This window comes from Xiphias gladius, chromosome 21, assembly GCF_016859285.1.
Source record: "Xiphias gladius isolate SHS-SW01 ecotype Sanya breed wild chromosome 21, ASM1685928v1, whole genome shotgun sequence".
NCBI classification, from domain to species: domain Eukaryota; kingdom Metazoa; phylum Chordata; class Actinopteri; order Istiophoriformes; family Xiphiidae; genus Xiphias; species Xiphias gladius.
This window is the reverse complement of record NC_053420.1, coordinates 32,515,753-32,532,705: the sequence shown is the minus strand read 5'-3', so window position 1 is coordinate 32,532,705 and position 16,953 is coordinate 32,515,753. Positions and strand designations below refer to the sequence as shown.

At 38.2% G+C, this 16,953-nt stretch overlaps 1 long non-coding RNA gene across 1 annotated transcript; it reads left to right on the top strand.

Annotated features, from left to right (window-relative positions):
• Window positions 1–297: 297 nt before the first annotated feature.
• Window positions 298–7,715, top strand: LOC120783440. The gene is made up of 4 exons (XR_005706335.1): window positions 298–336; window positions 5,691–5,769; window positions 5,961–6,006; window positions 7,449–7,715. It is a non-coding gene; the product is annotated as an uncharacterized LOC120783440 (long non-coding RNA).
• Window positions 7,716–16,953: the final 9,238 nt, after the last annotated feature.

Below are 16,953 nucleotides of genomic sequence, written 5' to 3'. Positions count from 1 at the left end.
CATCAGCGGATCCTTGCTCCCTCCTCCAAAACAAGAAAAAGGTTATGCTGTCATCCCAGGACCTTCCTCTCGAGTCGCGGAGGTTAGCCCCTCAATTCGTGGGCCCTTCCCCGATCTCTTCGGTCATCAAACTTGTGGCTGTTTGCCTTAAGCTTCACAGATCCTAGAGGATCAGTCCTACGTTTCAGATTGCCCGCATCAAACGTGCCATGGTTGATTTGTGTCACCTGTGTCCAATTGTCTCCCCTGTCCTAGTGTATTTAGTCTCTGTGCTCCCTTCCCTCTGTGCCAGTTTGTCTTCATTCGTTGTGACAAGCATTCCAGCCTTCTCCTAGAGTTAGTGTTCCTGGTTTTTTGTTGATTTTGTTTGATTTTTGTGGAACCCTAAACACTGTCCTGAGTCGTGCGTTTGAGTTGTCTTGCATTGTGGTTACCATTGTCTCACTAACCCTTTGTAAAAATAAGACTTAGTACTGAATTCACTACATATGCAGAGTGGGAACATTCACTGCACGTTTCATTAAGTTTGTACTCAGTTTGTACTCACAATCTGTCTGTATTCAATACCTGAGTAAGATAGCAGCTCATTATGCAGTAAGCTCGTTGGAGTGAGCCCTGCAGGGATACTCTAAGAGATAACAGAGAGGTCACAGGTACAGTTCAGTAGTTATATTTGTCTAAGATCACCAAGTTAAGATAATAAATAATGTTGGCTTATTTCTGAGACCACATTTAAGCACAACCTATTCAGAAAAATACAACATTACCGAATATGTAGGCCTATTTTTTTTATTATAAAAGAGTCATTAAATAAATTTTTATGTGACCGGAAATAAAATAAAATTACGTATGGACAGTCTACAGCCACACTAGTGCCTCTGTGAAACTTAATGCTAGCAGCATAATAATAGGCTCATAATGATGATGCTAACATGCTCATGGTTAATAGGGATAATGTTTACAATAGTAGCATTCTAACTTTTGATAATTAGCACTAAACACAAAGTAGTGGTGATAAACTAATGTAGTGGAGGACTTATATTTTTGACATTTTTGACCTGATGATGGGGCTAGATGAAATATGACATGAAATATGACATAAGGGAAAAATCTTATGTCATACAAAAATAATGAAGCCCAAATGAAAAATGTAAATATCCTATCAAAGCGCAGTATGGCTATTTTCTTTCTCCATAATGTACTTTAATTATACTATTTCATTTCTGTCTATCAATTTTGTCTGTCCGTCCAAGAATATAGATCCCCACACCTATATAAATAACATATAGAAATACAAAATAAATAAAATTCCTACATAAAAAATTGACTTGACTCATTAAATATTACATTTAAGTTCAACTTCATTGAGATCAAAACCACAACTTCCAGTCCCCTGTTTGTGTATTGTGTTCACTTACAACGATTAGTCTCATTTTCTTTGCAAAGTGTACTTTTTTACGGAGCCCGGGAGGTGACATGGGCAGAAAAAAAAAAAAAGAAAAGAAAAAAAAATCATGCTCTCTATTAACTAATTTGTGTTCTCGAATTTTGAATTTTGTTTCGAAGTTTGCTCTTGAAATTGCAGGGCACAGTGAAAAAGGCTAAACTTACATACATGAAAGATATTTAATGATTTTGGAGAATATGTGTATGTCACATACAAATTTTTTCTCTTTTTCAGAGTTGGAATATGCAAAAAAAAGCGTTACAATTAGACCTTGTCTTGTGTGTGTGAAGGCCGCTAGTTAACCTATACAGCTACTGTATAATTTTTAATAAAGACTGGCTTTGTGGCTATGTTTGGGCAGTGTGAGAGTGAGAGACAGAGCTTGAAAGCAAGTGTGTCACACCAAAAACAATATTAAAAAGAGAGCAAGAGTTACTAATATGAGAGCACAAGTTATTAAATCGAGACCACATTTTTTTCTCCATGATATCTTCTTGGCTCAGGCAAGTGCATTTTATTCATGTATTTATTTATTCTCAGCTAAAGTAAAATATGTCTGTGGTTTGCACCCTTTTTGTCTCATTTCATTACATTTGGGAGGATTTTCCAATCAAAACTGACCATTAAAAAATCGAGAACTTAAACAAGCGTGGATATTTCATTTCACTGTTTTGGCGGGGGGCATTAAACAGAAAAATTCTCAAGAGCAATTCCTGAAGAGGACACCAAAGGTGCCACCAGAAGTACTGTAGAAGAGATTCTTATAACTATTATACGGTAGATACTGGATAATTGAGGGCTGTACCAGTATGTTCAAATGTTTTCGATAAACTTACCTGAGACTCTATGCGTCTGTCTGACTGTCCCTGCTTCTCTGTGCCCAGCTCTGTTCTCTGTGTTGCCTTTGCCTAATGACACCATTATAAAACATTTCCATAAACACTTTTTTTTCCTTTAGTTTTAAAATGTTATCAAATTGCCTTCGATATTACTGGGGTTTTTCTATCTACTTGGCGTTTTGGTGCAGTGAAAAATGATTGGATGTCTGTTTTTCTTTTTTCTGCCATTTTAACTGACCTGGCCGGCTGTCTATTACACACACACACACACAGCATGATGGTTATTTACAGTAGTAGGAGAGAAGCAACACCGTTTAACGGAACTAAAGCTATTATATGCCTAATTAGATTTAGTTTTCCCAAAGAAGCAGCTCTCTAATGTTTTGCTGTCAATGTGTAAAAGTCCAGAACGCTATGAAGCCTGCCAGAAACTTACTTAATATTTTGACACAGTGATTGTTGTAATTATGTATATTTTTTAATGAATTTAGTCTTCATTTATTTCCAAAATTAAAAACAAAAATGCAGCATGGCAGCCATTTTATATGCAGCAAAAAAAAAAAAAAAACTTAATTAATCTTAATTACTTTATTATACAAATATTACTGTTACCATCTACAATAGATAAGAAAAAGTATTTAGGTATGAGAACCAAGCGCCCTGCATCATAAATATACGTCTGGCCTTTGTAACAAACCAAACTGCTTGAAAATCTGTATAAAATTTAGCAACTTATGATGATTTTAATTATGGATAGACCTCCTGCATCCATAAACATACATCAAATGGAAACATGGCTGCCCCATTCCAATATTGCAGCTGTGTTGACTCACAAGATTCCAACATGAGTTAATGGACTTCTTTACGTCATGAAATTTATATTAAAAAAAGAATGTTAACACCTTCTTATCAGAGGTGGGCGCCCTACCTCCCCCAGAACCCATCCTTGAGTTTGAGTCTATGAAACCGCATGCATTTTCAAATATATACAGATTGAGACTCATCATTCACAGGAGTTTACACTATTTTTCGTTAACCCTCTAGTTATTATTTTTCAATTTTGGTGCACTAGACCTGTGCTTTTGATGGGTGTGAAAAGAACCACTGGACTGAATTCTTTCCCTTCAGACCCTTATATGGCTTGGCAATGATTACAGATGGCAGCGGGTCTCTCGATGGCAACATACTGCGATGTAGATTTGCAATCAACATTTTCACTATTCTAACTAAATGCTTGGCTCCGAAAGCTCCACCTTAAATGCCCATTTAAGGGGATTCTGGAAACAAAAAGACCTCCACCTCCAAGGGGCCCTCTAACATAGGTGCCCTGCAGTCACTGTGCAAGTCCTGCCTCAGACATTCAGACCACATGCCTCCACTCTTCTTTGCCCTTTGACCACTTTTTTTTCATTTTTAAATTTATGGTGTGAGTGGAGTAAGGCGCTGAGCTGGGGATGAAGTTTCACTTAAATAGTAACTCAAACAGAATGTTTAGTCACTCTTGGTCCATGGTGCTTCCTTAGATTTACATGCAATAGGGATTGAAGCAAACCTTTCTAAAGCACATGCAGATGACACCTACACAGCTACTTAAGACTTGTGCACCTGTTTGATGAAGTAGATACCCCCATGTTTCTTGTACTTGAAAAACTGATAACAGATTCCAGAGTACAAAAGTGTTGTTTAGAATGCAAATAGCAAATAATGATTTTACTGTTCATATCCTTAATGCTAGAAGGCCTAAATATATTTTTCCTGAGAGTGATACTAGAAGAAAGGGCATAGTGTCAAAAATAGTAAGGATTGGTCATGGGGGGAGCATTAATGTGTTCATTAAAGTCAGACAAGAAATCACCAAATCAGTCAGGCTCTAATAAGGAAAGAAGGTCATGAACACCCTCATACAGTGAATGAATAACAATCCATTGCAATCTAATAACAGCTTGTTAAACTGTGGCCTTGGCCTACTTAAAAAGGAGATCAGACTTTTTAACTGGGATCAATGTAAAATCAATTAACAAAGAGTAAATAAACCCCACACCATTTCACCTGACGACCATGTTAGGTGGCAAAGTCCTCGGTGAGGTAATAAGAGCTTGGCCATTTAAATCCCATCTGCACTCCTTCATAACAAATTTGATTTAGCCAAGCAGAAGGACAGCCCTCCTATCAGCAATTTCCTCTTTTCTGTGGGTAGGAAATAACTGATGAAGCAGTCGGGTAACAGGGTAGTCTTGGTAAAAAGAGAAACTCACAGAGATAGAGAGTAGCATAACACTGGTTTTTAATTAAAGAGCTACATCTGTGACAAAACCTTTGCTGTGCAATTTACCCATGTGTATCATACACAATACAAATGGGACTCTCATGGTAAAAAGGAATCTTATTTAGATTCAATTTTCTGATGGGAGATAGGTGAACAGTATATCTGTCAGTCACATTTATCAAGTCTTTATGCCAGAATGAATATTACATACAGAGAAGGTATAGGCAGACAGCTGGGGACTAATAAAACAAATAAAGTGTAATGTGGCCAAACATGCTCTCTGATTTCAATTTATAATTAAATTCATAAAATCATTTCTATTTCATTACAACTCCTAAGGAGTCCATGAAGTACCATTACTGTTTCTAATATATCTGTACGGTGAATAGTATAGTATTTCAGCTGCTTGAACTACATATAAACACATTTATACATGTGAATACTGTATATGTAGGAGTGTGACAGAGGATAAACACATCACTGTATCAACATACACATCTTGTAGAAACTGATGCAATCACTGCATATAATCTAATAACGCCATATGGTGAAAAGTTATATTGTAAAAACCTTTTTTAAAATGTCACAAATATTTTGAACATATTACATAAAAACTATTACGTATAATTTAATAAGACAGCCTGGCTAGAGGTCCTGTTGGTGGAAACTGAACCCAGCTCTCTGCAGTAGTGGGCCTAATGGAACAACAACTAAACATCACTAACGTCATAGGTCAATAGGTCAAGCTGATAGTGATGTTTTAGACCGTCCTCTGCTGGATCTCACTGCAAGCTACCTCAAATGGTCTGTTGTACTTATAGACTGTAAAATTTGAATCTGAAAACAGGTCATTACTGTTCGAATATTAACTTTTGTTTAACAGAATATCACCCCAGACTCCTCTCATGAATCCGACATGACAAAGGCTGGATGTTTTCCATCAACAGCCATCAACAAACTAAATTTATTTATTTGTTCATTTCATTACAATAACAATAGCTATTTGTAAAAGGCATGACCACAGAAAGTTTCTTGATTTTATTGAGACCAGGCTTTTCAAGCACATATTTGTGCTTTTTTTGCCACTTTGCTCTTACCCCATTGAGGAAACCACTGACCTTGACTTCTTTCACTTCAGGGTAGGATCATAGGATGATGATCTGTGATCCTTGATGGCATCATTCTTCAGGATCAGGTCCAGCAGAGGTGGACAAAAGGTGACAACATTTGTACAATCACCTTCAGATGAGTACATTCTCAATTATTTCCAATTGAATAGTATAGATGTGTGCTGCTGGCTTGATCAATCCTAGCCTACCGTCCACATAACTGGCACAACACAAACAGTCATTAATGAATGGTTCCAGGTGTAAGCATTTCTTTACTTGTTTTTGAATACCCCATTCAGCTTCTTCCACCTTCCACCATTGTTTGGAAGACCATACCATGGCTAGGTACGTATATGAGTCTAGGCATTCTTCAGATTTTCAAAACCTCCAGTTTTTGGGCGGTTTTCAGCTTGGCTCTGGAGATATGGTTTACCATCTTCCTGCTTTGTTTTTTGATTGAGGGTTTAAGAATCCTCTTCCATGAGTTTATCTGGTCTCTGAGATACTTCTCAGATTGAAAATAAGATTTTTCAAACCAACCTACAGCAAGTTGTAGCACACCGTAACTTTTGCTGAGCAATACAAACCAGTAATCACGTTGTCCACCCGTGTCAAGTCAGCATGCGCCTGATTAACATGACCAAAAACCCCTGAACCCACAGCAGTTGTGTGCTAATATGTAGTTGCTAGGAGCTAGCTTTACACTGACTGAATGACTACTAACAGGGAAGGATCTTCCCTTGGCAGGGGGGACAACTCAAGCCACAGAGCCAGATAGTTAGTTACCCAATATGTAAATATGTTCCACTAATGTTACACATCATCTTCACACACCAGAAAGTACAGTCTAGTGGCTGTTAATATGTAGTCTAGCTCTGTTGATAATGCGGTAAGTTTCAAAGTCTCACTGATGTCTGGTGGTAATATGAAGCTTAGCTGTGTTGATGACCAGCTAAGTTATGAATACTGTCTGAGGGCTGGTAGTCTGGAACTTTACTACAAGCCAGGTTGCATATTGACAAGATAACGAGCTAACAAGCAACTGTGCCAATGAATTATATAATTAATCGAAGGATCTGATAAATGACAGAAAGTATTTGGGATGCATCTGGCAATAAATGTTACTGTTAGTAACATAATGACAAAAATAAACCCGGTCATGCTAGGCTATGAGGTCGTTTGTGTAACTTAGTGTTACGTATGCTTCCGCTGAATAAAATTCTAACATTAGTTTATTTTCTAGCATGCACGGTCCTAAAATGAGCGATGGGAAGCATGACACATCAAATTGTGGCCCAAAAACTCCAATCATATTTTTTTGTATCATATTTTTATTCATCAAGGATTTATTGCAATCTACTGACAACAACAATGTTTAGTTTAGAAACAAATATTTTAACTTGCATTTGGGACATTTTGGAAATGTTCTATTATATCAACACCTGGTAATCCACTGCCATTCCCTACACCTTAAATTCTTCCTCTCCCGAACCCTTTATCACTCTGAGCGGCTGCCTTCCCTTCTCCCTCTGTGTGTGTGCATGTGTTGTGATTGCCTGCAGGTGCACTGGAGTCACAGTAGCGCTTTACCAGTTGAATCCTATCCTCGTAATTAAGACTCTTTAAATACTCAGCTCTGCCACTCTCAAAGTGTCAGATCGTAGTCTCTGCCACAATCAGTAAAGCTACATTTCCAGCCACTCTTTATTAAGGTTTTTCAAATCTTCTTTTGTTTTTGTCTTTGCTGTTGTTCCCTGAGCTAATCCTGCTTTCCGTCTCTCCTGCAGTTCCACCTGCCTCTGACTCCGGCCCCAGCCTTCCCAGCTCACCTACCCAAGTCAGCCGCTCTGCCTCTTTCTGCTGCTGATAGGTCCAGCAAGGACTGAGGACTGAGCTGTCACTCTGGTTGTCCTTAGGGCTTCTGTGGTCAATAAATCATAATACAGGCATAATGAAGACTGCATCATGAAATGCAATACAATGACAATTGAGGGATTTACAGATAAATTTCCTTATACCTGCTGTTTCATATCTGATACATACATTTTTAACACGATTGTACTATAAAATAAGGTACAAAATATTTAGTAATTATAAGTTGCTTCAATACATTGGATATGGCTATCAAAGGCCTGCAACTGCCTGCAGTGCACGGATAATCCACTAGAGGGCAGAAGACGTAACAGATTGTATACAACAGGTTTTTCAGGAAAGTATTGATCATGTTGATAAGGTCGATGTCTCAGAAACTCATGTAGCAAATATGATACAACTGGTGTTATAGGGGTCGGACACTGAATTTAAGGCACAAACAGTAATGGCAGGAGAATGTAATTCCAACACCAAACTGCCACTTCAATATAGTAACCAATGATGTGTAAAGGCCAGTAATCAGAAGTTACATTACTGGTCGAGTATAGCAGATGCCATCTCCGAATCTGTTTGGCAAAGCAGCTGTTGTTTTGCTTCTTTTGTTGGACGTTGGGTTATTCTCGTCTTGCGCCTCCATTTGTCACTTTCTTTTTTGGCCTTCTGACCCTCTGACGATCTCACTCTTTTCTTACGTATAACACTCAGCACTCCCGATAGTAGGGGTTCTTCCATTGCCCTCAACATGTTTGTGTGGTAATCTTCCTTTTTGTTCATTTTATTTTTTATTTTTTTTATAGCCTCATAGTTTACCAGGCGTAAACTATGAGGTGACAAAGTACTACCTCTCACTGCTATGGAGTAGGTCATTGGTGTCTTTGCTTTTACATCAGAACCTTTTGTTCATACCTCGTTGGTTGGAGATACACACATGATGGTGTCTCTGAGTCGGCATATCTGGAAAGAAGTTGTACCCATCCATTTTGGTAAAACTAGGATTTAGTGGCCAAAACGACAGTTGAAGTGGATTTGGTACATTAGTATTCTTGCTTGGAAATCTAACTTTTTTTCATGAAAGAACTTTGCTTTTTGTATATTTAAAAGTTATATAGTCTTGCTTTAAGTAAGTAAAGAGGTACCTTTACCAAAATTTACTAGATACATTTAGATTTTCTTATATGAAATGCAGAAGTTAGGACCTGGAGTTGAAGAGGTGTTTGTTTCACACCTGGACTGGTCAGGACAGCTGGGTTAGGCCAGAGTTTTGTTTTATTTACTTATTTATTCATTTGGCTATCTATTTTGTAATTATTTATTTATTTTAGGGGTTTTTTTGTTTGTTTTTGTTTTGTTTTTATTTGTTTGCTTTTGTTTCCCTCTTTTCTATCTCCCCATCTTTGCTTTCTTTGCATTCTCCTGTTTTAGGCTGTCCGCAAGCCCTTAGGAGGTTGCTTGCAGGTTAGATCTCCTCTAGAACAGCCTCCATCCCTATGGGAGGGGACCCGTTCATTTGGGTTTCAGGAGCAACTTTGGTCTTGAAAAGGGGACTGAACAGGCCCTCTGTCACGATGCTGTTCCATACTAGTCCAATCAATGAAACCCGCCTCAGCCACCAGGGCAGGTGTCACCCCATTCTAGGGAATCCTTGGTCATGAATGATGAGATGAATAATATATAATTGAAAGATAGAAGATAGATAGATAAGTATGCAAACAAATCTGTGAATAAGTTAATAATTAAATAATGATTCAAAGATATATACTCAAATGCACTGGGATACATGATATTCCTGAGGTCATCGGGTATTTCAGGTCTTTCAACATCATAGTCCCCTGCTCGGGCAACCCAACCAGGGTTGATTGCTATTAGAGGACCTTACCATGGTCCTTATAATAGCGAGGTTGTAGGATGGTTCCCAACCCTGCTTGTTCAGTTGCCACCGCGGCCATCAAAGCCCTGTGTCTCATCTGAGACTCTACTACCTCCAGGCCTTCCTGGGCTATCCACTTTCTGCCTGTCCACACCATAATGCCTGCTAACACCACTCTAGAGTCCTAACACCACTCTAGAGTCCTCAATGCACTGAACAATGGTGTACAATTGCTTATGAATTAAACTTTTCATTTGAATGAATGTATTATTTCACTTTTCAAAATTTATATAATCTCCCTTTGAATTATAATTAATTTAACTTTGTGCCTTAAATGTGTTTTTACGGTGTACTAATATTTTGGTGTCACCAAATAAGATGTGACAAAGACAGACACAGACAAGAATATGATAGCCCACTGTCATTGACCAATGAAAATACCTCTGCTCTAAATCAGATTTTACATTTCTGACAATGAGGTAAAGTAAGATTTTCTCTGTAGATTAATTACTTCACTTCAGTTTCTTCTTTGATTAGAGCTTGAAGCTCAGAAACAAGGCCCGAAACCTGAAAATGAGAGAAATTGTTTGAGAACATCTACCATTCTGCTGCTAATTTGAACACAGCTGGGGAAGGCTTTTGTTTTGTAAGGAGTAGACAGTTGGAACACGTGTTGATATGAATTCTCGATCTGAACTAGCTTAAATGTAGCCATCTACACGCTTCTTGCACCTGTCTGCTGGTAGTTTCTGCCACTCTTCCATTGCTATGCATTCAATCACAGGTTGCCTGAAGTCCTTTTTTCAATGGCAGATTTCACTCTCCTAAGGTTTTCAGTGGGATTTAGGTCAGGACTCATTGCTGGCAAGTTTATAACTGTATATCTTTTCCTTTTCAACCACTCTTTTATGCTGCTGGATGTGTGCTTTAGGTTGCTCTCTTGCTGAAAGACCCAAGATCTTCACCTCAAACCTAGTTTTATGACACTGTGTAACACATTCGCTCCCAAATGCCTTGGTAATCTACTGATTTCAACATTCCTTTGATATGTTCCATACCTCCAGCACCTGGGGCCGCAAAGCAGCCCCACTGCATGATAGAACCTCCACTGTGTTTTACTGTAGGTAGGGTGTTGTTTTCCATATGGGCTTCAATTTGTCGCCCATAAACCAACTGAAGCGCTGCATTCTCAAAGAGCTCTACTTTGGTTTCATCTGTCCATAGAATGTTATCCTAGAAAGACTGTGGCTTATCTATGAAAGTTTTTACAAACATTTGTCTTTGGAATTGTTAAGTTTTTTGATAATAGCATTTCTGATGCTCTTAGAAAGCTCTCTTGTCTTAGCCATTGTGAAAAAGAAACTGTAAAAAATCAGCCTCTTTTTACGCAGTAAAACCATCATTCAGTGGTTAATTAGAGTCATGTGAACACTGGAAGTTAAGCACAGGTGAGTCTTATTTGTTTTTTTTATCATTTGAGGAACTAATTTAAATTCCTCAAAAGGGTAATTCTGTCAAGCGTACATTTTATGACTGTATTTTTATGTTGTTGTTGTTCAGTAACTTTGGACATTTTATTAAAATATTCTGATTTATATAAAAATTGGATAATTTGCATTTATTTCTGAAAATATTCCAACCTCTGTGCTTAAAATTCGGGGGTGCCCATAATTTCAACAGAACTATATATATATGTGTGTGTGTGTGTGTGTGTGTGTGTACACCATAACCGGTAACTGGTTTTAATGTTTTGGCTGCAGAATGTGACAAACTTGCTGTCAGTTAACAGTATTAAATCTTTTCTATTGTAAATAACACCATCCACACTTTGCATTCTTTTGTAAAACACTAATCTTATTCTCTCATTACAACTCCATTAGCCAAAAATGTCCTTGAAATTGTGGCATTACAATGGTGATCAAATAATGACACAGTATAAGAAATGTGTTTCATTAATGGAAAGCATTAGGATGCAGTCCTGTGAAAATACAAAAACAGAAAAAATGCACTTCTTTGGCTTTCCATAATGTTGTAGCACAGCAAACTGTGAAAATAATAATGCCACTGCAATTGTTCCTCCGTTAACTTGCCTTTGAGAGTTAATGGACTTTAAGTTGCTTTTTACCTTGTAGTTATTGGCGAAAAGCTCTCTTAATCAATTCCAGAAAGAGTTAAGGTCTCATCCTACATTTTGGTTTATATACTTTAGGAAAAGCTGCTGCTGCAGCCTGACATGAGAAAAAGATTAAACTAAGAGGTTTTGATGTTTCAGACATCTGCTGTCCCTTTGTGCTGGCCCTCAGACATGAATTTCAGAGCAAGAAATGCACCGGAAAACACGTATCAAAATTGAATTATTCAGCACACATCAAACAGCATGGTGTTCTGGGTGGAGAGACAATCACAGGAGTACAGGCATGCTGACAGTGATCTGTCTGACATAATCTATGTATTACACTACATCTAACGGAATTAAATTGTTGAATTACAGGGTACATTCAGTGTTGAAAGGGAACTATGAGGTCTCACTACACTCCCGACATGACTGCAGTGTAACAGCCAACTGTAAACAAGTACTCACATCCTACATTAAACCCATTATCACCAGGGAAGCTGGCTAGCAAATCTTATCAGGAGAGCTCTCCATCCCCAAGTCGGGGATGTTTGAGAGATACCATTTAGTTGTGTGCATGAATCATTATCACAATGCACCTTGTCAGCACACCATCTCCAAGAAAAAGGCATTAGCGGCAGAAATTAGATTAGAGTGGGCAAAAAGCATTAGAGACAGAAAGGACACACTGACAAGCAGGGAGATTAGGGAACCCTGACCAGAAGCTGCTTACACAAAGGTAGACTCTGATTTGGCTTACATCTTAAAAGATAGACTCCAGACTCCTATTCTCAGTTGATACTGGTTCCCTGCTGTGGCTTCATCTTGTTCAAGAATCCGATACTATGTAGCCTACAAGGCAGTGAAGGGAACTGCTCCTTACTGCCTCTAGGCAATTATCACACCCTGCACTGTGCGTTGACCACTCACAAAAGCATCTACTGAATGGATGTCATGTGATATACAGTTCTATGAGTTTTGGCACCCCTGAGCAAATTGAATATTTAGATTTTTTTAAAGGAAAAGAAGTGACTGGAATTCCTGCATCAAACATGCATTAAAACATGCCTTTCTGCAAATGTTAATACACAGTCAATTTTTTATTTCATGCACTTAAAAAAAAACCAAAAAAAAAACCCAAAACCACTAGTTGTGGCATGGGCAAAAGTTTGGGAACCCTACTAAGTCAGTACTTAGTAACCACCCTTTAGCAGATATCACAGCTTTCAAACACTTCTTGTAGCTAGCAAAGAGTCTTTCTATTCTTGATTTAGGAATTTTCACCCACTCACACACTCTTCTTTACAGATCTCTTCAAGTTCTGAGATATAGCCTAAATATATAAAGTTAGGCTATCTTCCACAAACATTTAAGATCTAACCACAGATTTTCAATCATGTTCAAGTCTGGGAGTTAATGGCCATCAAGTAATGGCCATTCCAAAAGCTTCAGCTTGTGTTTCTTGAAGTAGTTCATGGTTGAGCTTGAAGTATTCTATGGATCTTTGACCTGTTGTAGAAGCCAGCTTTTTTTCAGTTTCAGTTTCTTGACTGACTGCATTATATTTGCATCTAGAATTTGCTGTAGAATAAAGGAATACATTCTTCCCTCTATCCATGCAATGTTTCCTGTGCCACTGGCTGCCACATAACCCCAAAGAATAACATTTTCTACCCTAATGCTTAAAAGTTGGCAAGGTGCTCTTTTCATCAAACCCTGTTCCTTTTTTTCTCCAAACACACCTCTGGCGAAAGAGCTCAATTTTAACTTCATCTTTCCACAAACTCTTGTTTATCCAGATGTCACTGTGAAGACTTTAAATGTTGACTTATGTGATGAGGTCGGAGGTTTCCTTTTGATGACCCTGTTTGTGCAAGCAACGCCACACAGTGGAATGGCCTAAACCTTCCAGGAGATCCTTGAGTCAAAGGTTATGAATTTATTTACCATACATGTATGACCACAGACAAATACTGACAGGTATCTGCTGCGAAGTTTTTATAAAGTTTGTAAAAGAGGCAATACATAACTATACATTGTCTGACCATACAACTTTGAGACCTTGGCACAGAAATACAAAGTCTTAGGTTTGTAAGAACAGAACACAAAGGTGTAAAGAAGGTAGACAAAAAAAAGTGACAGTACACAGTCAGGTGAGATCGCTAGAGGAAAAAAAAAAAAATCTTAAGGAACCATTGAACTTGTTGAGTTGAAAACATATCAAAGAGATTATAGTACAGATTAAATAAGAGTATTTGTAATGTAAAGGGAAATAGCTTCCCCAAAGACTGTAACAAAATCAGGGACTGTATCTGAGGTAAAGTACATTCAGGAGGAATGGAAAATGTTTTTGCAATTCTGATTTCCCTTTTTCAGAGCATGGTGAAACTTAATCGCTCAAGGCTGGAAATAAGGATTGGCACATTTTTTCAGTGTTACAAAACAATAAATGAAGCATAATTGATTGCTAATGTAAGTGGAGAAGTACATATTTTGCAAGAATGACATACAATACTCTTTAGCTACTTTGGAATAGAAGCCGGTTGTAATTTGAATGCAAGTCAAAAAAGAGGTCATGAAAAGCGGGGAAACTGCACAGCTCACAGTTTCTAACAGGCATATACTCCCAGGGCTCCCTGGGGAACTGAAGACTGGTGCTCAGGAGGATGAGGGGGTTAGTGATGGACATGTGGAAAGACTATGGATCCAGCTGTGCTTTCTGTAGGATAAAGCCTCACTTCAAAGTCCATCACCCCATCTACTACCCATGGACAGCCCTTTTTGAAATGCGTAGATCTTAGTGAAAAAAAACAAGGGAATCCACTACAGATCAATGTGGCTAAGCCATGCCTTAGACGAATACCAATGATGTTCATTAAGACAGCAAATGTTCTCCAAGGTCACTTGAATCTCATCTAAGAAACAGTGAAATGTGAAAAATGAACAAAAGGCCTCTATACCCACAGTGATCATGGGATAAAGCAAAATTCAAAGCCTTACCAAACCCCCAAACCAGCCTTCTGAGAGTGATCAAACTAATGCCATCTGGACTACAAGGTCCCATTATGGAACTGATGATTAGAGGAGAAAGAAAGGAGCCTGAGCTGTTTCACAGGATAGAGACAAACACTTCTCTCCTGGCTTGGGACTACGGCTTTGTAAGATGTCCCTGTTTGTTTCTGACATTCAACTTTTTATAGCTGCTGGGATAGCACTATAAAGCTAACAATCACTAACAGCCTCCATAAATAGTTTATAGCACAGCATCAGCATAAATTAGGCTTGTTATCACCCCATGTTGTTCACTTATATTTACTTATGCCTTAGTCCTGACATAAATAATAGGGCCTGTTCAATTCCTACCAAAACTGAGTCATATTTTTAGTGGCTCAAATTAAAACTCCTGAGTACTGCAGACCAAAAGAGGTACCCTATTGAATATGGTTTGCTGATGTATCTCATTAAATCTGTATCAACACACCTTGTGAATATCAATATCCATGTCAGGATTCAATAGCACTGTAGCCTGTATTAGGAGGGTAACACAAGGTGTGTCAGGCCTCATTGTGGTGTGCTCACTGAAGAGGCGAAAACTACAGCTCCCATGAAAATTTACAAATGCATCAGCGCAGGTACTTAAGTCATCATAACTTTGTTTCGGCCATATCCATACAACTCACTAAACCTATTTTCTAAAGCCATTTTTTCCAAACTTTTTGGCTGTATTCCCAGCTGTCTAAAACACCACTTATTCCTTTCTGTCCTGTTCTTATTACAAACATGTCTGAACCAGCCATGGTCCCTCAACTTGTCTTACAACGTGTCTCTCTTTTTCAGGACATTTAGCCCATGAAGGTCTAGGGCTTATATGGAAATGGTGTTCATGAAGGCCAGCTATAAACAGAAATATTAAATTAGCAACATATTACATTACAATTTTTACAAATAAAAACAGATGATGACAACTCAAGCAACATGTCTGTAATAACAGACTGTTGAGAAAGTGCAGGTGATGCCTTAGATGTATTAATGTGGTATGCTTATGTTGTATAATGTATAATATAAAATTTTTTTGGTTTTTACTCGGGATCAGCAAAGTTATCGTCTGGGTACCATGAATGTTTTTTCCAAATATGAAAATCCATCCAATAAATAATTCATTCTGGACCAACAGACCAACTGAATGATAAGGTTTATCAAAACCGCTGAAGCCACATTGCGTAAACTAGCATGGCTAACCAAACAATTATTCAATCTTTGGAAAACATTTTTAATCTTTTCTTGTATTTCCTGTATATTGATTGATGTCCTTTGGTGCATACCTTGTATCTTTTCCAGTTAGTACAAAATAGTACAATGTATTTTTGTACACTTATTGCCAAAATACATTCATTACACATTTTCACTTGAGCACTTTTTTCACCATTGATGCGTCATGTATAAGTAATAGGAAGGCATTTTTTTCTAAACTCAAACTTGATTGTAAATTTATATGCATTTCAGCATTAGGCTATATGGATATTTTTCATTCTGTACTAAAATTTCAAAAAGTCACAGTCCTGTATTAACATGATTTGAGAAAACAGCATTTGATATGAATAAAGCAGCTCAGTACTTTTGAGAGCCCAGAGGATTGATGTTGGAGCATGACTCCAAAGCTAACTGATACCAATATGAATGTAGGACAACAAACTGAGCATGTCAAGGCAGGGGACAGTCTGTCTTTAGATGGTGTCCTTGCTGTCCATTGTTTGTTTAATGGGCCAGCTAGTCTCTTACCTCTCAACTCTTTCCACAGGAAGCTATTAAACCGCTCTGCATAGCATAAGCCACAAACCCTGCCTCTGCCAGGGAAAATGTATAACATGCCTCCCTTTTCAGTGGACTGTGTACAAAGTAATGTGGTATAATTTTTTTTTTTTTTTCATCTGTGGTGTTGGCCATCCATCTTCTGGGGTTCATCTCCATCCCCACCTCCACCCTTCGCCTTTCAGCACAGTCTTGAATGTTGGAGCCGTTTCCTCCCCAGGCCCTCAGATAATAGCCCTGCAAGCATCCCACTGCATAATTGCCATGGCACGCTGAATGCCAGACAGAAATAATCTCCTCCTGGTGATAACCAAGCAATCTCATAGCCCTAGGGAGCCAGGAACACTATTCAGAAAGCAATGGAACAAAACCAGAGCTGGCATGTAATGGGACGTCACACAGGGACCCAGGGGTTAGAACAATACATCCCTGTCACCAACACTAAGTCACCATCGAAAGTCTGCAAGGCATGTTAGCTGGTTTATTAATTGTCCTGACCAAGAAAGACGTATAACGTGCGGTTATTTTAGACATCATTGAATGTAGAAATTCATTGATGCAAACTGTGTTGCCTCAAAAGGCCTATACTGTGTATTTTGCATGTTTTCTCTTATTTATTATAAAACATTAG